The sequence below is a fragment of the Notolepis coatsorum genome (assembly GCF_963971535.1).
Source record: "Notolepis coatsorum genome assembly, chromosome: 3".
Lineage (NCBI taxonomy): Eukaryota > Metazoa > Chordata > Actinopteri > Aulopiformes > Paralepididae > Notolepis > Notolepis coatsorum.
Genome location: NC_140167.1, coordinates 204,490,213 through 204,511,527, shown reverse-complemented (window position 1 = coordinate 204,511,527; position 21,315 = coordinate 204,490,213). Strand labels below are relative to the sequence as shown.

Genomic DNA, 21,315 nt, shown 5'->3' with positions numbered 1-21,315 from the left:
GCGCGCACCACTTATAGGATAACGCCAGTGTTTTTCACCAGAAAGTCGGAGGATTCTTCAGCCTGAGGCTAGTCTACTGTAACAAGCTGGCAAAACGGCAATGCATGGGTTGGTTCTTAAACGCACTCTGCGTGAACGAGAGTCACAGGGGCAAATACATGTTTCCTTAAATATGTTTAAAGCATTCTTCTTTTAAATTTTTTATAGTTAAATTTTTTTTTTATTCAAAGGAGGGTGATTTTGCGCAAACAGGTATTGGTTGCATTATTACGCTTGTTTCATTATGTATTGGGCAGTACATGTCTTTTGGCTGAGGGGCGGTAGGGTGGCACAGAGGTCGGAGGAGGAGGAAGGTCATTGGATCCATCCTCCACGGCGACCAGTGTGCCCATCATTGTCAAATTGTCCTTGAGCAAGATCCTGAACCGCGCCGCGAGTGGCTGGACGCTCGCTACCCTGTGATGCGTGATTTGTTTCCACACACTGGCGGATCACAAAATGTTTTCCTCCATCTCTGTTTTCCATTACAGCATGGTGGGAGCTCTCAACCACGATAATGCTTAGGTTTATAAACAACTATTCAGGTGAAAATTATGACGAGGTCCTGCGTTGCTGATGGGCAGGGTAATAGTAGAAGACATAAATATAGGCAATAAAACTATAGTAATGATTACAATAAGCTGTGTAAACAATGTAATTAACTCTGAATATAAGCATAATGAGAAAGTAAGCAGTGTAATCAAAGGTGCAGATGATCAGTTATATTATTTGTTACCATATATATGGTCAATAACACTTAGAATCGGAATATATACTATGAGTAAGTAAACTGAACCATACAATCTTATTTCACCTGGTGTCTAGTCTGCTCTCAGGCCCAATGAACCGTCTTGAATACCCCATGAAGAAGCAGCGATTATCCTTCACCACCGCAACCAGCCACAGTTCTCCGGCTCAAAACCACACCGCTACACTACTATGTCACACAAAGCGCCTTTTCAAAGTTAGATATGTAACGGCGGCCATTAGTAGCGACGTGTGAGCTAACGACGGGGAAGTCCCTTAATGGAGATGAATGAGGGAGACCCCTGGGTTGACCAGCAGGGAGGGCAGGGCTCGGTTCCACTTCAGCTGGGTACGGCTTGGCTACGGCTCCCATGGCCACACAGCACTAGATCATTACAAGTCATTATCCTCTCCTCAAAGCTCAGGCCTAATCCACAAGGGCCTCGGTCTGCTCTGGCAACCCTATCTGGACATTCTCTCACTTTCTTTCTTTTAATTTTACTTTGTTTGTTGTTAGGGGTGTGGACATTTCTCGATTCTAAGATGCATCGCGATGCGGATGTGGACGATTCTGCATCGATGCAGTGACGGAACATAATCGATTATTATAGCCTACTAACGTTGATGTGCGACTTTAGGCACATAGCGCATTTTTTTTTTTTGATTTCTATCTTCTCCCATCCCAATTTCGTATCATCCAATTCAACCCTCCCCTGTCACGAACGCTGTTTCTTGCCTCCCACAAGCCGGCTGCAATGTGGACTAAGTCATACATAGCACAAGTCCCCTCCGGTACTTGAGGTAACAGCAGTCGCATCTTTTCACCTGCGCAGCTCGATCTCTCAGTGGCGAGGAGTAACGCGTGGGAGGCTCACGCTGCCCCCCGACACTTCCTGATTCTACTGCGCAGGCGCACCAACCGACCTGTAGGAGTCGCTGTCCACAACGCCCGATCCCCACCCATCAGTTTCCCACCCCCTAATACGGCCAATGTGTATTAGTACGGACGACCAGCTAAACTGAAAGCAAATGTGGAGCGCTGGGCTCGAACAGGCAAGCCCAGCGTCTCCAGATTTCGTGCCGAGCGCCTTGCCCACTACGCCACGTAGCCGCCCGTGCACATAGCGCACATTTACGCATATAACGTAGAACAATTTGCGCAAAATTGCTGCTGTGAAAAATGGTTAGTAAAAGTTAGACGTACGTAGTGCCTACTTACTGGTCACAGGAGTCTTCAATAAAGTTTGGATGATAATACATTTTGTGAATCCATTTGTTGAAACAACATCTTTGTTGGCAGACTGCTCCTGCTATCTTAACGTTAGCAAGCTAAGCATGCACAGCGTGACCTGTGTAACGTTAATTAACGTGTGTTCGGCTGGGAAAGACTGTTCATCACTGCATACAACTTGGTTTAATCCAAACGTCCATTCAGAAACTTTGTATTATGAAATAAGACATTTGGCGATATCTGTGAATATGCCTTTGTCTGTGTTCAGCTGACACTGTTGACACGCCCACTAGGCAAAGCTAGTGCTCCGGTCATGCATCCACTCAACTCATAGAAAATACAGCATCTGGCTATTCTAAACGAAGTGATACTAATAAAATGGAGTATTGAACCGTTTTTAACAGCTCGTTTCTCTATCCAGTGCTGTCTGACAGATTCAGCCATCAGACGCTGCTTGCGTGTAACGGAGATGTATCTGTTATTTATTTAGGCCTACTGGACATTTTCATTGACATAAGTAGCTTTTTCGTTTTTGTTTATTTATTAAGTTAAAATAAACCGTGTTTATAACGTTTTTGAGGTTGTTAAATACATGCTTTTGATTTCTGTAAGTGGCGACTCGAGTGACGTTTTTTCGTTGTCTGCGTATTTCCTGCTGGAGAGATACAATGTCAATGTCGAGATCACAATCTCCCAATTCTGAAACCTTATCACAAACTGTTCCAAACATATTTAATGTTTTGCTAAACATGTCTAGTGTTGCGCCCGGCTTTAGTTAAAAGCCTAATTGCATTCTAGATTTAGTTAATAAGCGCCAGACAGAAGAGGTCGGCGTCTGCACCCGATGCTCTCTGATGTTCATGTTGTGGATAGTTGAGGATGTTGGCATCACGCGTGAGTGGTCCCAGGATGACATAATAACTTAACATTATTAGTTGAATAGTTACTGTACAGGAATTACAGGAATCATTTGAATATATGGGAGTTACGTGAATATAGCTTGCCCGTGGACACAGACATTCATATACGCATTAACAGCTCCGTTAATTAACACACTGACACTTATATTATACAGTAATGTTAAATAAGATATTGAAAGATATTGAAAGATGAAGGATGAAGTTACAAAGGAAAAAGTGGCCCAAAAGCACTTACCCTACCCATTCTACAGCGTACAATGGGTCGCTGTTCAGCGTTATTGCCCGCCATGCGTTGTCTGCCAATATCGCTGTACAGCGTGTTTCAAGTTCATATTTCATATTTTCGTCATGGAATTCATATTTCACCCACGGAGCCTTGTCATATGCTGCGGGAGCCATCACAACTCTGCAACGCTTCAATACCGCTGATCGGCGAGTTGCCAAACCGGAAATGCCCGTTTCAGCTCGGTCCGTCCCCTAATTCCGTCCGGCCACTCGTTTATCGTCCCGGGACTCAATCCACACACCGTGGACATGGATCGTTGCCATAACTCAATAAACAACATGATTTGGGCGTATATTAGTATTATACAAACCGGAACTGGATCGCCTCGATCCCCACCACATAACTGGGATCTGTTTGTTCCACTCTCATCGCCCAACGGTACGGGGAGACGGACGTGAGTTTCAGCGTTTTTCTTTATCATTTTTGATACAAACTGCTCTGATCAATATATCACCCATACTACATAAATCATTTAACGTCGGTCACGGAATTATAAACGACCCCCCCCCCTCCGTTCATCCGCGCATGATCACTCATAACGTTTAGGACCATGTACAGTTGACATTTTTAATATAGCATTGATCGGCAACAAACGGCATTTGATAATCTATATATGCATTTATGCCTATATCTCACGTTCTAGGAATTACTGCAGAAAACGATAAAAACATATTTATATTCTAGACAGTATTTTCGTATGAATGTGTGAATGAAAAAGTAAAACGTTCCTACATCCTGAACGATAGATAATCGATGTTGAATGGGCCATAGTAATGTTTAGCAATACAATTTAAAAAGTTATAGCCCTGCAAAGAAGGTGAACATCTCCATAGACTTACAGTACTGGCAGAGAATGGTATAAGATGCTGAAAGTGCGTGGCAGGGAATGTGTTAAGCATGAGGCCTAAACACGTATTTATACGTGGTTGGCCCCGAATGTGTTAAGATTCCCCTTTTTCTGTGTGTCTGCGTGTGGGTCCTACACCCCCCCCCCCCCAATCCTGACAAGCTGTTTGTGTCTTAAGTGTTTGTCTTAGCTCTGTGTCTTAATTGTTTGTCTTAGTTTTGTGTCTAGCTGTTTGTCTTTTGTTTGTGTCTAGCTGTTTGTCTTTTTGTGTCTAGCTGTTTGTCTTTTTGTGTCTAGCTGTTTGTCTTTTGTTTGTGTCTAGCTGTTTGTCTTTTGTTTGTGTCTAGCTGTTTGTCTTTTGTTTGTGTCTAGCTGTTTGTCTTTTGTTTGTGTCTAGCTGTTTGTCTTTTGTTTGTGTCTAGCTGTTTGTCTTTTGTTTGTGTCTAGCTGTTTGTCTTTTGTTTGTGTCTAGCTGTTTGTCTTTTGTTTGTGTCTAGCTGTTTGTCTTTTGTTTGTGTCTAGCTGTTTGTCTTTTGTTTGTGTCTAGCTGTTTGTCTTTTGTTTGTCTCAGGAAGTTGTCTTTGGTTACTTTCTCAGACACTGCTACTTGTATGGTTCTCCATGTGAAGCACGGAGAGCCTCAGCCCGCATTGAGCTCTAATCCCTTCCACAGGCAACATCCCAGGAAGAAGAGAAAAAACTGAATCAAGTGAGGCAGTGCTGTTCTGAAGGGAAAATAAGGTTTTTTGAGAGAAATACAGGAGGTTAGATGGAAAAAAGTGTGGGCGTCAGATGGAGATGGATGGATGGAGAGAGAGAGACAGAGATGGATGGGTAGAGAGAGTAAGTTCTGTCGAGGAGCCGTAGTATTGGCTAAACGGCAGTACAGTAGAAGACCAGGATTAAACTGCCTAATCCATTTATGTCTGTTATCTATCAGTCGTGTGACCTGAAGCACTGGAACCTCAGTTCAACTCCCACTTGTCAGACCTTTTTTGGCGGGCCAAATACGTACAGGTACATAATGCTTTTTTCACCTGAGAATTATCTTTTTTTTAATCCACTTTTTCTCCTATTTTTCTATTTTTCTCCCATCCCAATTTAGCCGTGCCAATTCTCCCCTCCCCTGTCTTGATCGTTGCTTGCATGTACCCCCCACTGGCCGGTTGTAGGGAGGATAGAAGCCCATCGCATGTCCCCTCCAATACATGTGTAGGCAGCCAGTCGCATCTTTTCACCTGCCAGCGCGGACTCTCATTTGGCGAGGAGTAACGTGTGGGAGGCTCACACTGCCGCCGCTATTTTCCTGTCTCTGCTGTGCATGCGCCCCAACCGACATGTAGGAGTCACTGTTTACAACGTCCAGATTACCACCCATCGACTTCCCACCCGCTAACTCTGCCAATTGAGTTAGTATGACGGCCGGCCCAAGCCGGAGGCAACGCCGACAGCCGGATTTGATACCGGTGTCTCATGCGTTGGTGACGAGCGCAATGTCCGCTGCGCCACCCAGCCGCCTTACCTGAGAATTATCTTGAGGATTTTGCTCAACATTGCATAGTCCTAACATAGTAAATGGCATAATAGACTAGGGCAGGGGTCTCAAACTCGCAGGATGATATTTTGCGGCACCCTACTTGACATCAAAGTTTAGTGTTAATGCGGCCCGCGCGCAACTTGTTGCCGAGTCGTTGCGCGAGTTGGAAGTTTTATTTATTTTATCACTTGTAGGCTACCATAGCGCAGGCTCATGACAGCAACGTTACGTTAGTGACTTGGTTGAAACGTGATTCCGGAGTGATACCAAGTGTAACTGAGGGGTACAATTCCCTGACTGTATTGATAAGTATGGTATCATTAAACCACTACCGTCTTATGTACTTTAATTACTGGCCATACAGTACATGATATATATAATGATGAACACTTCCCACAATGAATCGGTTCCACACAAAGTTGTAATTAAGTATTTATTGCAGCAAAAGGTACATAATATACTTCTCTATTTTACTTTGAATGCGCTTATAAGGCAAAGGAATGTGCGTAGGCAAATCAATAATGAATGTCCATTCTCTGGTTACGCAGGAGGTAATCATACAACCTGAATCTTAGGGAATTATATCTATGGTACACTAGTAATATATAGCGGGAGATACTGGAAGGGTCCCCCCGGTTGTAAGCCAGCAAGGGTAGAGGATCTGTCGGTAATAGAGTCTGGGTCAACGATGATAAGGAGACTCCGAGTACGGGAGACGGTGCAATAAGATCTTGATCCACAGACGAATACAGCTGTTCTCCGTAGCCTGTAGCTCCACAGGGAAGAAAGCTAGCCTGCCTCAGGCTCTCTGAGGCGCAGACTCGACGTGTCTCCTCACAGGGTAAATCCCACACACGTGTGGGCGTCGGCGATTCTCCGCTCCATTAATTACAGGACCAAAAGCAAATATAATCCAGCCGTAAAGGGCTATGCAGTCGTCGGGTAGATAATCCAGTGTACATGTCCACACGGTCCTCGTCTAGGTCTCCTCGGGTGAAAGCGCCATGAAAGCAGCCCAGCCTGGATAAGCACTCTAGCTGATACGAGGAAACGTTGGTGATGCTGGTCACTGTAGAACTTTAGCCGCACGATACACTATACACAAATAGACTATTACTGACTTAATAGAAATATGTCGCACTCGACGGTATAGCGCCAAACTCTGACACTTCAGTTATTAATTTGCACGCGGTCTCAATGCTCTATTTGGGGCCAAAACAGGCCATACTTCACCGCACGTCGTATCGTGGGTGAGGCTTCAACTTATTGGGTAACAACACTAAGTTTCTCTAAGTACTTCTGTATTCACCTGCGCCATATTTATATGCACGGCGAACAATCTAGTGCCAATCTCATTTCTGTCTCGTATTCTTGGGCAAAGCCGGGCATGTACAGACATGTCTTGACGGTGGCTTTGAACCTGACTTCGGAGGCATGGCCTTGGCGCCTGTGGACCGCTGTCCAATAGGAGAATGAAATATTATGGTCTGTACTAGGCTAAAGGGATATTCCGTGTATATGTACAAGGAATATACAAGGGATATCAAACGATATACAAATATTATGCAATATATATCAATCAATAAATATTAGGGATGTCCGATATTATCGGCCGACCGATATTATCGGCCGATATCGGCAGTAAAATGTGATATCGGAAAATATCGGTATCGGATTTTTTTTTTTTTTTTTTTTTTTTTTTACATTTATTTAACCTTTATTTACCCAGGCAAGCAAGTAAGAACCAATTCTTATTTTATTTATTGTCAAAAGTATGCATGTTGGTTTAATTCAACAACAAGAGATATGTAATGTTAATTTTTACTTTTTTAATTATCATATTTTGCACAGATAATGCTTACATTTAGAAAGCCTTTTGAATGCATCCAGTGAAATTATTAATTACCTGAAATTATTCCGTTTTTTTGGGGGGAAACCCTGCATATATCGGTATCGGTTGATATCGGTATCGGTATCGAAATTAAGAGTTGGACAATATCGGAATATCGGTATCGGTAAAAAAGCCAATATCGAGCATCCCTAATAAATATATATATTCGGTTTAATCTGATCCTTTGTAACACCAAGTATAGTGGAAGGCAAATACATCCTCGCTAAATCTCCTCTGCAAGCAGTGCTCTGCATGTCCGGCTGCACTGTCTGTCTGTGTCTGTGTACGGGTCTGGTCCAATCACATTCAGCGTCCCGTCAGAGTTTCTCCCCCCCCCCCCACCCACAGTCTGCGAATCAGAGGCAGAGTAGGGGAGTAGGGCGGGTCTTCACGGAATGCGTGTCGTCTCTTTCAGTCCGAGTCAGAGCAGAGCGTTGACAGTGCATCTACAGTAGCCTTGCTCCCAGTTTTATCTCCGTGAGATAAATGTAGCTAGTTTCGCCAGCAGGCAGGCAGTAGAAAAATATGGGATCTTCAAAGATGGCCAGTAAAAGAAAAGTCGACTGCAATTCACAGTTGAATGGACTGAAAAATATGCGTTCATCCTGAGTCCAGCACCAAACCAATGTGACTAATATGCCAAGAAACTGTAGCTCTTGTGAAGAGTGGCAATATGAAACGCCACTACGAAACAAAACAGTTATTTTGATGCAACCTTCCCTCAAAATTCAGTGCTAAGAACCACACAAATAAATGGAATGAAATCATCATATCAAGCTGCAAGCAGAATTATTGTTAAATCTAAAAAAGCAACCATGGGTGGCATGGGTGTTTGTTCGATTCTTGTACCGGATCTCCTCACTGGTAAACAAGAATACCCTGAAGACTCTAGCAGGAGCACTCATTCAGGGGTACTACGACTATGCTTGCACCTCATGGTACCAAAGCACCTCAAAGGCGCTAAAAACAAAATTACAAACATCTCAAAACAAACTGGTCAGACTACTGCTTGACCTTACTCCTAGAACCCACCTCACCCCTGCCCACTTTGACAACCTAGGATGGCTTAGAGTAGACGACAGAGTACAGCAACTTGCAATGGGCCTGGTCTACAAGATACACTACACGACCAAGGTACCCATGTACATGACAAAATACTTCCCAAAGGTCAGTGAATACCACGGTCACAACACCAGAGGGAGCTCCACAAATCATGTTAAACCCAGATTCGGCTCAAACAAGGGACTAAACACGTTTCGCAATTATGCCACATCAATGTGGAACGCCCTACCCAAAGCTGTAAAGGAATGTGAATCACTACCCACTTTCAAAAACACTCTCAAAAAACACCTAAGGGAGACTGCAACTCGAAACTGGCCCCTGTAAATGTCCTAACCCAACCCCCTCCAATGTACAGTAAATTACCAAGTATGGTCTTGTCAATAATCCAATGTACAGTGTTGTTTGTACAGTTGTACAGTGTCCCCCACCCACCCCTCCTACCCCCCCCCCATCCACCTCCAATGTACAGTCCCCCCCCACCCTCACCTACCCAATCCAATGTACAGTTTCTACGTCTAATGTATATACTGGACTCTTTTTGTATCACAAACAGAACTGTAATTGCAAATCTGGTATGTCATAAATGAATAGATGTAGCAGTACTGTCTATCTGTATGTCATGTATGTCACATATGTTACGATGAATTGAAAATGGGGGACCCTGATGTAAACAAGACAAAAGTCTTTCTCTGGTCTGCATCCCCTTAACAATTGTATGTATTGAGCTGTACTGTACTGTACCCATTCTGCAATCTGTTACTAAAGTTTTCAATCAATCAATCAATGCTAAACACAAGAAGCCATTCTCTCTCTCTGATGCATACATAATAAAATAATGTATGACTGAAGTGATGGAGACCATGTTTGAAGGCAAACAATAGCAAATCCCCCTCAGATCACACAGCAACCAGAATAACTGAAATACTGGCTGGTGATTTGATTAAACAGCTTTGTGATAGAATAAAAAATAATGCACAGTGCATTTCCATAGCTGCATGTGGATGAGTCCACTGACACCACTGAGAAGCCTATGTTCTGAAGAACCGTTCATGTTCTGAAGAACTGTTCATGTTATTGCTAAATATTGAGAAGATTGGATCAGTTGTACTTTTTTTTGGAATACTTGAAACCCTTTTTTTGTGGAATATTTGATGCGGCCCAGCCTCACCCAGACTCTTACCTCCAGGGCCCCCCAGGTAAATTGAGTTTGAGACCCCTGGACTAGGGTAAATGTTGGTCAAGCAAACAATAATTGTTTCTACCATTTGAGTTCAAGTTTTGTTTTGTTTTATTCGTCACATATAGTGAAATGCTTGGTTTTGTATTGACCAAACAATAATACTAAATATACAAAACAAAAAGAGGTATTCACAATAAAGTAATTAAAATACTATAGATCTAATGTCAAAGTGAGTGCAAATATGTACAAATAAATAGATAAAATATGGTGTAATGTTTAAAGTGAGTGTGTGCGTGTGGATGTTGGAATACAGGAGTTAATGCTACATGCCATTGACCCAGTGCGTTTTCCTCTAAAGCATGCATTGCAGCATGGTCTGCATCCATCTCATGGACACAGGAGAACATGCAACATTAATTCATACATTCTGTAGAGATGGATTCATGGAGTGATGTCATTCTCGTACCAGACCGCTCGGGCTTAAGAGGTTAAAGACCGATGGGCCAGTGCCTGGAACGATTGCAAAGCATTATATCCATATTTAGCATTTAACTAATCTGTGTTATTAGATTGTTGGTTATTTTTTCTTTGATAGCGTGAATTGTGATACACAGTTCTGTTGAAATAATCACAAGAAGCTAAGTCAGATGTCTTGTAAAATAATTTCTGAAATATTAAGGAATGTCAATTGAAGATGACATTTGGATGCTGTTTGATACAGTTTGATACAGTTTGATACTGTATCACACATCCCCTTACCATGCAGTCCAAGATGATGCACACCAACTGGATTATCTATCATTTACATTTCTATACTATCTAGGGATGCCCCGATCACGTTTTTTGATACCGATCGTCGATGAGTCATATCGGCCGATACGTTGCCGATACCGATCGTTTTTGTTTTTTTTATAGCAGCTGGCAGTATTATACTGAAGGTCTAACACAGGCATTCTCAATGTCCTGTCTAAATTATCTAATCTAATCTTAGAAATTAAGTAAAGTGGGTGTTGGGCATAACGGTATCCAAGTTAATTTACTTCTGACCATTATAGTCAAAGACAAAGTATTTTCCTATGAACTGAAACTTATAAGATGTTCTCAGTGTTCAGTTACAGCTATGAAGCACGATAGCTAATTAGCCAACAGCTTCAACAACGAATGATGTTATAAGACATTGATATCAGGAGCTATCTATAGCTACTGCTAGCCAGCTAGATAACGTTAGACAATGCCTCATGTATTAAACTAAAGTGAATAGTTGACTGGGTCATTTTGTTATAAGACATTGATATCAGGAGCTATCTGTAGCTACTGCTAGCCAGCTAGATAACGTTAGACAATGCCTCATGTATTAAACTAAAGTGAATAGTTGACTGGGTCATTTTGTTATAAGACATTGATATCAGGAGCTATCTGTAGCTACTGCTAGCCAGCTAGATAACGTTAGACAATGCCTCATGTATTAAACTAAAGTGAATAGTTGACTGGGTCATTTTGTTTAAACAGTAACGTTAGCTAGGTAGCTAACGTTAGCTCACGGAACAACGATAGCTAGTTAGCCAACACTAGCCAACGACTGCGAAATTGATTGCCAAAATGATGATATCAGACGTTGATATCAGGAGCTATCAGTAGCTAGCCAGCTAGATGACGTTAGACAATGCCTCATGTATTAAACTAAAGTGAATAGTTGACTGGGTCATTTTGTTTAAACAGTAACGTTAGCTAGTATCACTCGAGGTGCACTCGACTCTGCCGGAGCATTTGTTGACATGGGTCTGGGAGGGGGAGGGGGGAGGGGCAAGGCGTGCAGCAGCAGCAGCAGCTGTGAGCAAGAGAGACAGCGAGTGAGAACTCCGCTGAGAATTGGATCATGTTTTTCACGCGTGTCATCGATCGGTTTTCATGATCGGCGAAAATAAAGCATTATCGGAATTCCCCGCTCTCATATTTATACTGAATATCGGCCGATACCGATCGCTGGCCGATCGATCGGGCATCCATACTATCTATCATTTTAATTTCTATAAGCAGATCTTCAACAATGTAACGATGAAGCATAGATTGCTGATGAATGTCATGATATATGATATCATATCATATAACACAGCAGAAAAGTCACGGAACATGATATATGCTATATAACACAGCAGAAAAGTCACGGAACATGATATATCAAGTTTCTTTATTAGTTGTCATACAGAAGTACAGAATACTTTTATACAAAATGCTTCTTTCTGTTACGCTCCAGGGACTGTGCTAGACAAAAATAGATAAGTATAAAATAAGTATAGCAGTATAAAATAGAAGTCAAGTACGTAGACAAGTGTTCAGTATATACATATATAAAATGTACAATGCAGAGTAGAAGTAACTGAGTTACAATACAATATATGATATATAACACAGCAGAAAAGTCACAGAACATGATATATGCTATATAACACGCATCAGAAATGTCACGGAACATGATATATGCTATATAACACGCAGCCGAAAAGTCACGGAACATGGTATATGTAGGGGTGGGAATCATCAGTTTCATCACGATACGATACGATATCGATTCTTTGGACAACGATACGATATTTGCCGATATCACAAAGTCTGCCACGATACGATACGATACGATTCAATTCAGGTGCCTGCGATCGATATGAGGCGATATTATGTGCCCATTTAACACAATCAGTCACATTTAGATCAACTAAAAAAAGGCTACGGAAATATCAATTGATGTATTTATTTTTGAGCTCTTCCAGACATTTAAATGAAAAACAATCTATTGTTTTTAATACAAATAGACCTCCCGTTCACTTTTGTTTTTATATATTGAGCTTTAACACACACACAGACACACACAGACACACACACACACACACACACACACACGCAGTCCCCCACAGCCCCCACCCCTCCTCCTTCCAAGTCCCCTCTTCACTCTCCTGTTCTCTCTCACGGTTAGCTGCTTAGCTTTTAAGCAGCCAACGCGACGTTCATTTAGATATTTAACGCGACGTTGGCATAAAGGAATGCCTGTTATATGCATTTGACCCGTTGCGGGGAAAAAACTGCACAGACTTATATCTGCTCGCAAAATAGACGCTCTGTAGTGCTTTACAGCAGACGCAAACACTGCTGTAATGTGTACACGGAGTTTCACAATATTATACTGGGCGCCGGCGGATATGACTCGCGGGGATTTTCAAAATAAGAGTATCGCAATATGAATCGATCTTTTTACGTTGCGTCGATCCTATTTGATTATTGATAATAGATCGATATATCGATCTGGATCGATGTATTGTCCCACCCCTAGGTATATGCTATATAACACACAGCAGAAATGTCACGGAACATGATATATGCTATATAACACGCAGCAGAAATGTCACGGAACATGATATATGCTATATAACACGCAGCAGAAAAGTCACATAACATGATATATGCTATATAACACAGCAGAAAAGTCACGGAACATGATATATGTTATATAACGCAGCAGAAAAGTCACGTAACGTGATATATGCTATATAACACGCAGCAGAAAAGTCACGGGACACGATATATGCTATATAACACGCAGCAGAAAAGTCACGGAACATGATATATGCTATATAACACGCAGCAGAAAAGTCGCGAAACATGATATATGCTATATAACACAGCAGAAAAGTCACGGAACATGATATATGATATATAACACAGCAGAAAAGTCACGGAACGTGATATATGCTATATAACACAGCAGAAAAGTCACGAAACGTGATATGTTATATAACACAGCAGAAAAGTCACGGAACGTGATATGCTATATAACACAGCAGAAAAGTCACATAACATGATATATGATATATAACACAGCAGAAAAGTCACGGAACATGATATATGTTATATAACACAGCAGAAAAGTCACATAACATGATATATGATATATAACACAGCAGAAAAGTCACATAACATGATATATGATATATAACACAGCAGAAAAGTCACGGAACATGATATATGATATATAACACAGCAGAAAAGTCACGGAACATGATATATGATATATAACGCAGCAGAAAAGTCACATAACATGATATATGCTATATAACAGCAGAAAAGTCACGGAACATGATATATGATATATAACACAGCAGAAAAGTCACAGAACATGATATATGATATATAACGCAGCAGAAAAGTCACGTAACGTGATATATGCTATATAACACGCAGCAGAAAAGTCACGGGACACGATATATGCTATATAACACGCAGCAGAAAAGTCACAGAACATGATATATGCTATATAACACAGCAGAAAAGTCACGGAACGTCATATATGCTATATAACACAGCAGAAAAGTCACAGAACATGATATATGTTATATAACACAACAGAAAAGTCACGGAACGTGATATATGTTATATAACACAGCAGAAAAGTCACGGAACGTGATATGTTATATAACACAGCAGAAAAGTCACGGAACATGATATAATGCTATATAACACAGCAGAAAAGTCACGGAACATGATATATGCTATATAACACAGCAGACAAGTCACGGGAGATGATATATGTTATATAACACAGCAGAAAAGTCACGGAACATGATATATGATATATAACACAGCAGAAAAGTCACGGAACATGATATATGTTATATAACACAGCAGAAAAGTCACGGAACATGATATATGTTATATAACACAGCAGAAAAGTCACGGAACATATGTTATATAACACAGCAGAAAAGTCACAGAACATGATATATGATATATAACACAGCAGAAAAGTCACGGAACATGATATATGTTATATAACACAGCAGAAAAGTCACGGAACATGATATATGTTATATAACACAGCAGAAAAGACACGGAACATGATATGTTATCTAACACAGCAGAAAAGTCCCGGAACATGATATGTTATATAACACAGCAGAAAAGTCACGGAACATGATATATGTTATATAACACAGCAGAAAAGTCGCGGAACATGATATAATGTTATATAACACGCAGCAGAAAAGTCACAGAACATGATATATGATATATAACGCAGCAGAAAAGTCACGGAACATGATATATGATATATAAAGCAGCAGAAAAGTCACGGAACATGATATATGATATATAACACAGCAGAAAAGTCACGGGACATGATATATGATATATAACACGGCAGAAAAGTCACGGAACATGATGCTATATAACACAGCAGACAAGTCACAGAACATGATATATGCTATATAACACAGCAGACAAGTCACAGAACATGATATATGCTATATAACACAGCAGAAGAGTCACGGAACATGATATATGTTATATAACACAGCAGACAAGTCACAGAACATGATATATGCTATATAACACAGCAGACAAGTCACAGAACATGATATATGCTATATAACACAGCAGACAAGTCACAGAACATGATATATGCTATATAACACAGCAGAAAAGTCACGGAACATGATATATGCTATATAACACAGCAGACAAGTCACAGAACATGATATATGCTATATAACACAGCAGAAAAGTCACGGAACATGATATATGTTATATAACACAGCAGAAAAGTCACGGAACATGATATATGATATATAACACAGCAGACAAGTCACAGAACATGATATATGCTATATAACACAGCAGACAAGTCACAGAACATGATATATGTTATATAACACAGCAGAAAAGTCACGGAACATGATATATGTTATATAACACAGCAGAAAAGTCACGGAACATGATGAACTTGGATGTGGAGGAAGCTTGCAGAAGGCGGACCAGCAGGGCCAGACGGGACGTTCCGTTACTGTCATGCTTTGAGTCAGCGCTGACCTGAAGGTTGTAACATTGAGAGCAGCTGCTTCCTTTACCGGAACACCCCCCCCCCCCCCCCCCCCACTCAGTCTCTTTCTCTCACTCTCTCTCTCTCTCTCTCTCTCTCTCTCTCTCTCTCTCTCTCTCTCTCTCTCTCGCTCTCTCTCTCTCTCTCTCTCTCTCTCTCTCTCGCTCTCGCTCTCGCTCTCGCTCTCGCTCTCGCTCTCGCTCTCGCTCTCTCTGTCTATCTCGCTCTCTCTTTCTCTCTCACTCTCTCTGTCTCTGTCTCTCACTCTCTCTGTCTCTCACTCTCTCTCTGTCTCTCTCTCACTCTCTCTGTCTCTGTCTCTCACTCTCTGTCTCTCACTCTCTCTCACTCTCTCTGTCTCTGTCTCTCACTCACTCTGTCTCTGTCTCTGTCTCTCACTCTCTCTCACTCTCACTCTCTCACTCTCACTCTCTCTCTCTCTCTCTCTGGGTCGGTTACAGACAGGACACTACATGTAGAACTACAGGACCTAGAGAGTGAAAACACATAGAACTACAGGACCTAGAGAGTGAAACACATAGAACTACAGGACCTAGAGAGTGAAACACATAGAACTACAGGACCTAGAGAGTGAAAACACATAGAACTACAGGACCTAGAGAGTGAAACACATAGAACTACAGGACCTAGAGAGTGAAAACACATAGAACTACAGGACCTAGAGAGTGAAAACACATATAACTACAGGACCTAGAGAGTGAAACACATAGAACTACAGGACCTAGAGAGTGAAAACACATAGAACTACAGGACCTAGAGAGTGAAAACACATAGAACTACAGGACCTAGAGAGTGAAAACACATAGAACTACAGGACCTAGAGAGTGAAACACATAGAACTACAGGACCTAGAGAGTGAAAACACATAGAACTACAGGACCTAGAGAGTGAAAACACATAGAACTACAGGACCTAGAGAGTGAAAACACATAGAACTACAGGACCTAGAGAGTGAAAACACATAGAACTACAGGACCGAGAGAGTGAAACATGATTAGGGCTGTACCGAATGTCATTTTTTAACATTTGAAGCTTCTATTGAAGTATTCGAACGAATGTCTATAAAAAAAGAAAAAAATGTACTCCATTTTTTTTTCTCAAACTAAATCCTCAATTTGAATAAAGTTATTAATCTGATTAAATGAGTATTTTTCTTTTATTAAATCAACTTTCTTTAATGAATATAACTCATCAGTTTCGTCAGCATAAATAATCCAATAAGGGCACGGTTGGTATGAAAGTGATGGTGACGTCTTATAGTGTAATATTATAATATTAATGTAGCCTAATCTTTAACTGCAACTGTGAAGAAAACCCCCATTGGTTTAAACAGATTGAATAGACACATAAAAAAAAAGATTACAAATAAAAGAGAAAAAATATTCTTTTTTTATTAAACATTAATAAATGTATTCAAATTAAGAATTCGAATGTCAACATTATGATCGAAGCTTCGAAGCATTCGGTACAGCCCTAAACATGATACACATAGAACTACAGGACCTAGAGAGTGAAACATGATACACATAGAACTACAGGACCTAGAGAGTGAAACTTGATACACATAGAACTACAGGACCTAGGGAGTGAAACATGATACACATAGAACTACAGGACCTAGGGAGTGAAACTTGATACACATAGAACTACAGGACCTAGAGAGTGAAACTTGATACACATAGAACTACAGGACAGAGAGAGTGAAACATGATACACATAGAACTACATGACCTAGAGAGTGAAACTTGATACACATAGAACTACAGGACCTAGAGAGTGAAACATGATACACATAGAACTACAGGACCTAGAGAGTGAAACTTGATACACATAGAACTACAGGACCTAGGGAGTGAAACATGATACACATAGAACTACAGGACCTAGTGAGTGAAACATGACACACAGAACTACAGGACCTAGAGAGTGAAATATGATACACATAGAACTACAGGACCTAGAGAGTGAAATATGATACACATAGAACTACAGGACCTAGAGAGTGAAACATGATACACAGAACTACAGGACCTAGAGAGTGAAATATGATACACATAGAACTACAGGACCTAGAGAGTGAAATATGATACACATAGAACTACAGGACCTAGAGAGTGAAACATGATACACAGAACTACAGGACCTAGAGAGTGAAACTTGATACACATAGAACTATAGGATCTAGAGAGTGAAACTTGATACACATAGAACTACAGGATCTAGAGAGTGAAACATGATACACATAGAACTACAGGACCTAGAGAGTGAAACTTGATACACATAGAACTACAGGACCTAGAGAGTGAAACATGATACACAGAACTACAGGACCTAGAGAGTGAAACATGATACACATAGAACTACAGGACCTAGAGAGTGAAACATAATACACATAGAACTACAGGACCTAGAGAGTGAAACATGATACACATAGAACTACAGGACCTAGAGAGTGAAACATGATACACAGAACTACAGGACCTAGAGAGTGAAACATGATACACATAGAACTACAGGACCTAGAGAGTGAAACATGATACACATAGAACTACAGGACCTAGAGAGTGAAACATGATACACATATAACTACAGGACCTAGAGAGTGAAACATAATACACATAGAACTACAGGACCTAGAAAGTGAAACATGATACACATAGAACTACAGGACCTAGAGAGTGAAACATAATACACATAGAACTACAGGACCTAGAGAGTGAAACTTGATACACATAGAACTACAGGATCTAGAGAGTGAAACTTGATACACATAGAACTACAGGATCTAGAGAGTGAAACATGATACACAGAACTACAGGACCTAGAGAGTGAAACATGATACACATAGAACTACAGGACCTAGAGAGTGAAACATGATACACAGAACTACAAGACCTAGATAGTGAAACATGATACACATAGAACTACAGGACCTAGAGAGTGATTGATTGATTGATTGATTGAAAACTTTATTAACAGATTGCAGAATGGGTACAATACAGTACAGCTCAATACACACAATTGTTAAGGGGATGCAGACCAGAGAAAGACTTTCGTCTTGTTTACATCAGGGTCCCCCATTTTCAATTCATCAGGACATATATGACATACATGACAGACAGTACTGCTACATCTATACATTTATGACATACCAGATTTGCAAATACAGTACTGTTTGTGATACAAAAAGAGTCAAGAAAAGGGAGTATATACATTTGACGTAGAAACTGTACACTGGAGGTGGTTGGGGGGGGGGGATAAACACTGTATAAACAAGCAAAACTGTACATTGGAATATTGATAAAACCATACTAGGTAAATTACTGTACATTGGAGGGGGTTGGGTTAGGACATTTACAGGGGCCAGTTTCGAATTGCAGTCTCCCGTAGGTGTCCCTTGAGAGTGGTTTTGAAACTGGGTAGTGATTCACATTCCTTTACAGCTTTGGGTAGTGCGTTCCACATTGATGTGGCATAATTGCGAAACGTGTTTAGTCCCTTGTTTGAGCCGAATCTGGGTTTAACATGATTTGTGGAGCTCCCTCTGGTGTTGTGATCGTGGTATTCACTGACCTTTGGGAAGTATTTCGACATGTACATGGGTACCTGAGTGGTGTAGTGTATCTTGTAGACCAGGCCCATTGCAAGTTGCTGTACTCTGTCGTCTACTCTAAGCCATCCTAGGTTGTCAAAGTGGGCAGGGGTGAGGTGGGTTCTAGGAGTAAGGTCAAGCAGTAGTCTGACCAGTTTGTTTTGAGATGTTTGTAATTTTGTTTTTAGCGCCTTTGAGGTGCTTTGGTACCATGAGGTGCAAGCATAGTCGTAGTACCCTTGAATGAGTGCTCCTGCCAGAGTCTTCAGGGTATTCTTGTTTACCAGAGAGGAGATCCGGTACAAGAATCGAGTTTGTTGGTTGCCTTTTTTTATTACATTGGATGCCATTTTGTCACAGGAGAGATTAGCCTCTAGGATGGAACCCAGGTAGGTAATTTCATCTTTCCTTGTGACAATATTGTCACCCACTGTAACTGAGAAGCCGTCGGTCTTGCTGAGTTTGTTATTTGAACCGAAGAGAATGGACTCTGTTTTGCCCATGTGTTATGATAGTTTGTTATCAGTGAGCCATATGCAGATTTTGCCTAGTGAAACATGTGAAACATGATACACATAGAACTACAGGACCGAGAGAGTGAAATACGTAGAACTACAGGACCGAGAGAGTGAAACATGATACACATAGAACTACAGGACCTAGAGAGTGAGACATGAGGAGAGGGACTAGAGAAATAAAAGGGAGAGACTGATGAGCAGATACGTCACAGCTATATGACACTCCTACTCCCTCTCTTTCCCTCCCTCTGTCCCTCCCTCCCTCCCTCCCTCTCTGACTCCCTGCCTCATTTCCCTCCTCCATCCCCCTGTTTCCTTCCCTCTCCCAACGAGACCCAATTTTATATTGAGCCCTAAATCTGTACGGCATTCAGGCAGAAACATAAATAAGAATTGGCCGACTTATTTCAAGCTGTCAGGCCTGAGAATTCATATTGTATTCAGCGGACTGGGCCCCCTGTCTCTCTCTGTCTCTCTCTCTCTCTCTCTCTCTCTCTCTCTCTCTCTCTCTCTCTCTGTCTCTCTCTCTCTCTCTCTCTCTCTCTCTCTCTCTCTCTCTCTCCTGTAGTCTCTCTCTCTCCTGTAGTCTCTCTCTCTGCCTGCCTGCCTGCCTCTCTCTTTCTCTCTCTCCTCTCTCTCTCCTCTCTCTCTCTCTCCCTCTCTCTCTCCCTCTCTCTCTCTCTTTCTCTCTCTCTCTCTCTCTCTCTCTCTCTCTCTCTCTCTCTCTCTCTCTCTCTCTCTCTCTCTCTCTCTCTCTCTCCTGTAGTCTATCTCTCTCCTGTAGTCTCTCTCTCTCTCTCTCTCTCTCTCTCTGTCTGCCTGCCTCTCTCTTTCTCTCTCTCAGTGTCAGTCTCTCTCTCCCCTTCTGCCTTTGTCGCCCCTCGCTCCCTACCTCCCTCCCTATGTAGTGTGCATACATATTCACTCCCTTTAGCCAAATAAATGAATGTGTAGTTCATTATAACGCCCAATGCTGACATCATCACTTAAATGTGTCTGTGTGTGTGTTTATTTGTCTGTATGTATGTATGTATGCATGTATGCGTGTGTGTCTGTGTGTGTGTGTGTGTGTGTCGTGTGTGTGTGTGTGTCTTTGTCTCTCTGTCTGTGTCTGGAGGGCTATGGTTGGGCGGGCTTGGCTGCAGACCCAGAACCGGACAATGAGCCCTGTGTGTTCCGATGGGCCCAGCTGGTGTAACCTCCTACACACACACACACACACACACACACACACACACACACACACACACACACACACACACACACACACACACACACACACACACACACATACTCTCACTCACACACACATACTCTCACTCACACACACAACACACACACACCACACACACACACACACATACTCTCACACACACACACACACACACATACTCTCACACACACACACACATACTCTCACACACACACACACACATACTCTCACACACACACACACACACTCTCACACACACACACACACACACACACACACACACACACACACACACACATACACTCTCACACACACACACACATACACTCTCACACACACACACACACACACACACACACACACACACA

At 41.6% G+C, this 21,315-nt stretch overlaps 1 protein-coding gene across 1 annotated transcript in view; it reads left to right on the top strand.

The window, feature by feature from the left end:
• The window catches only part of patj (PATJ crumbs cell polarity complex component), a gene marked incomplete at its 3' end in the record, with an annotated part of 330,847 nt that overhangs the window by 198,516 nt on the left and 111,016 nt on the right, over nucleotides 1-21,315 (top strand).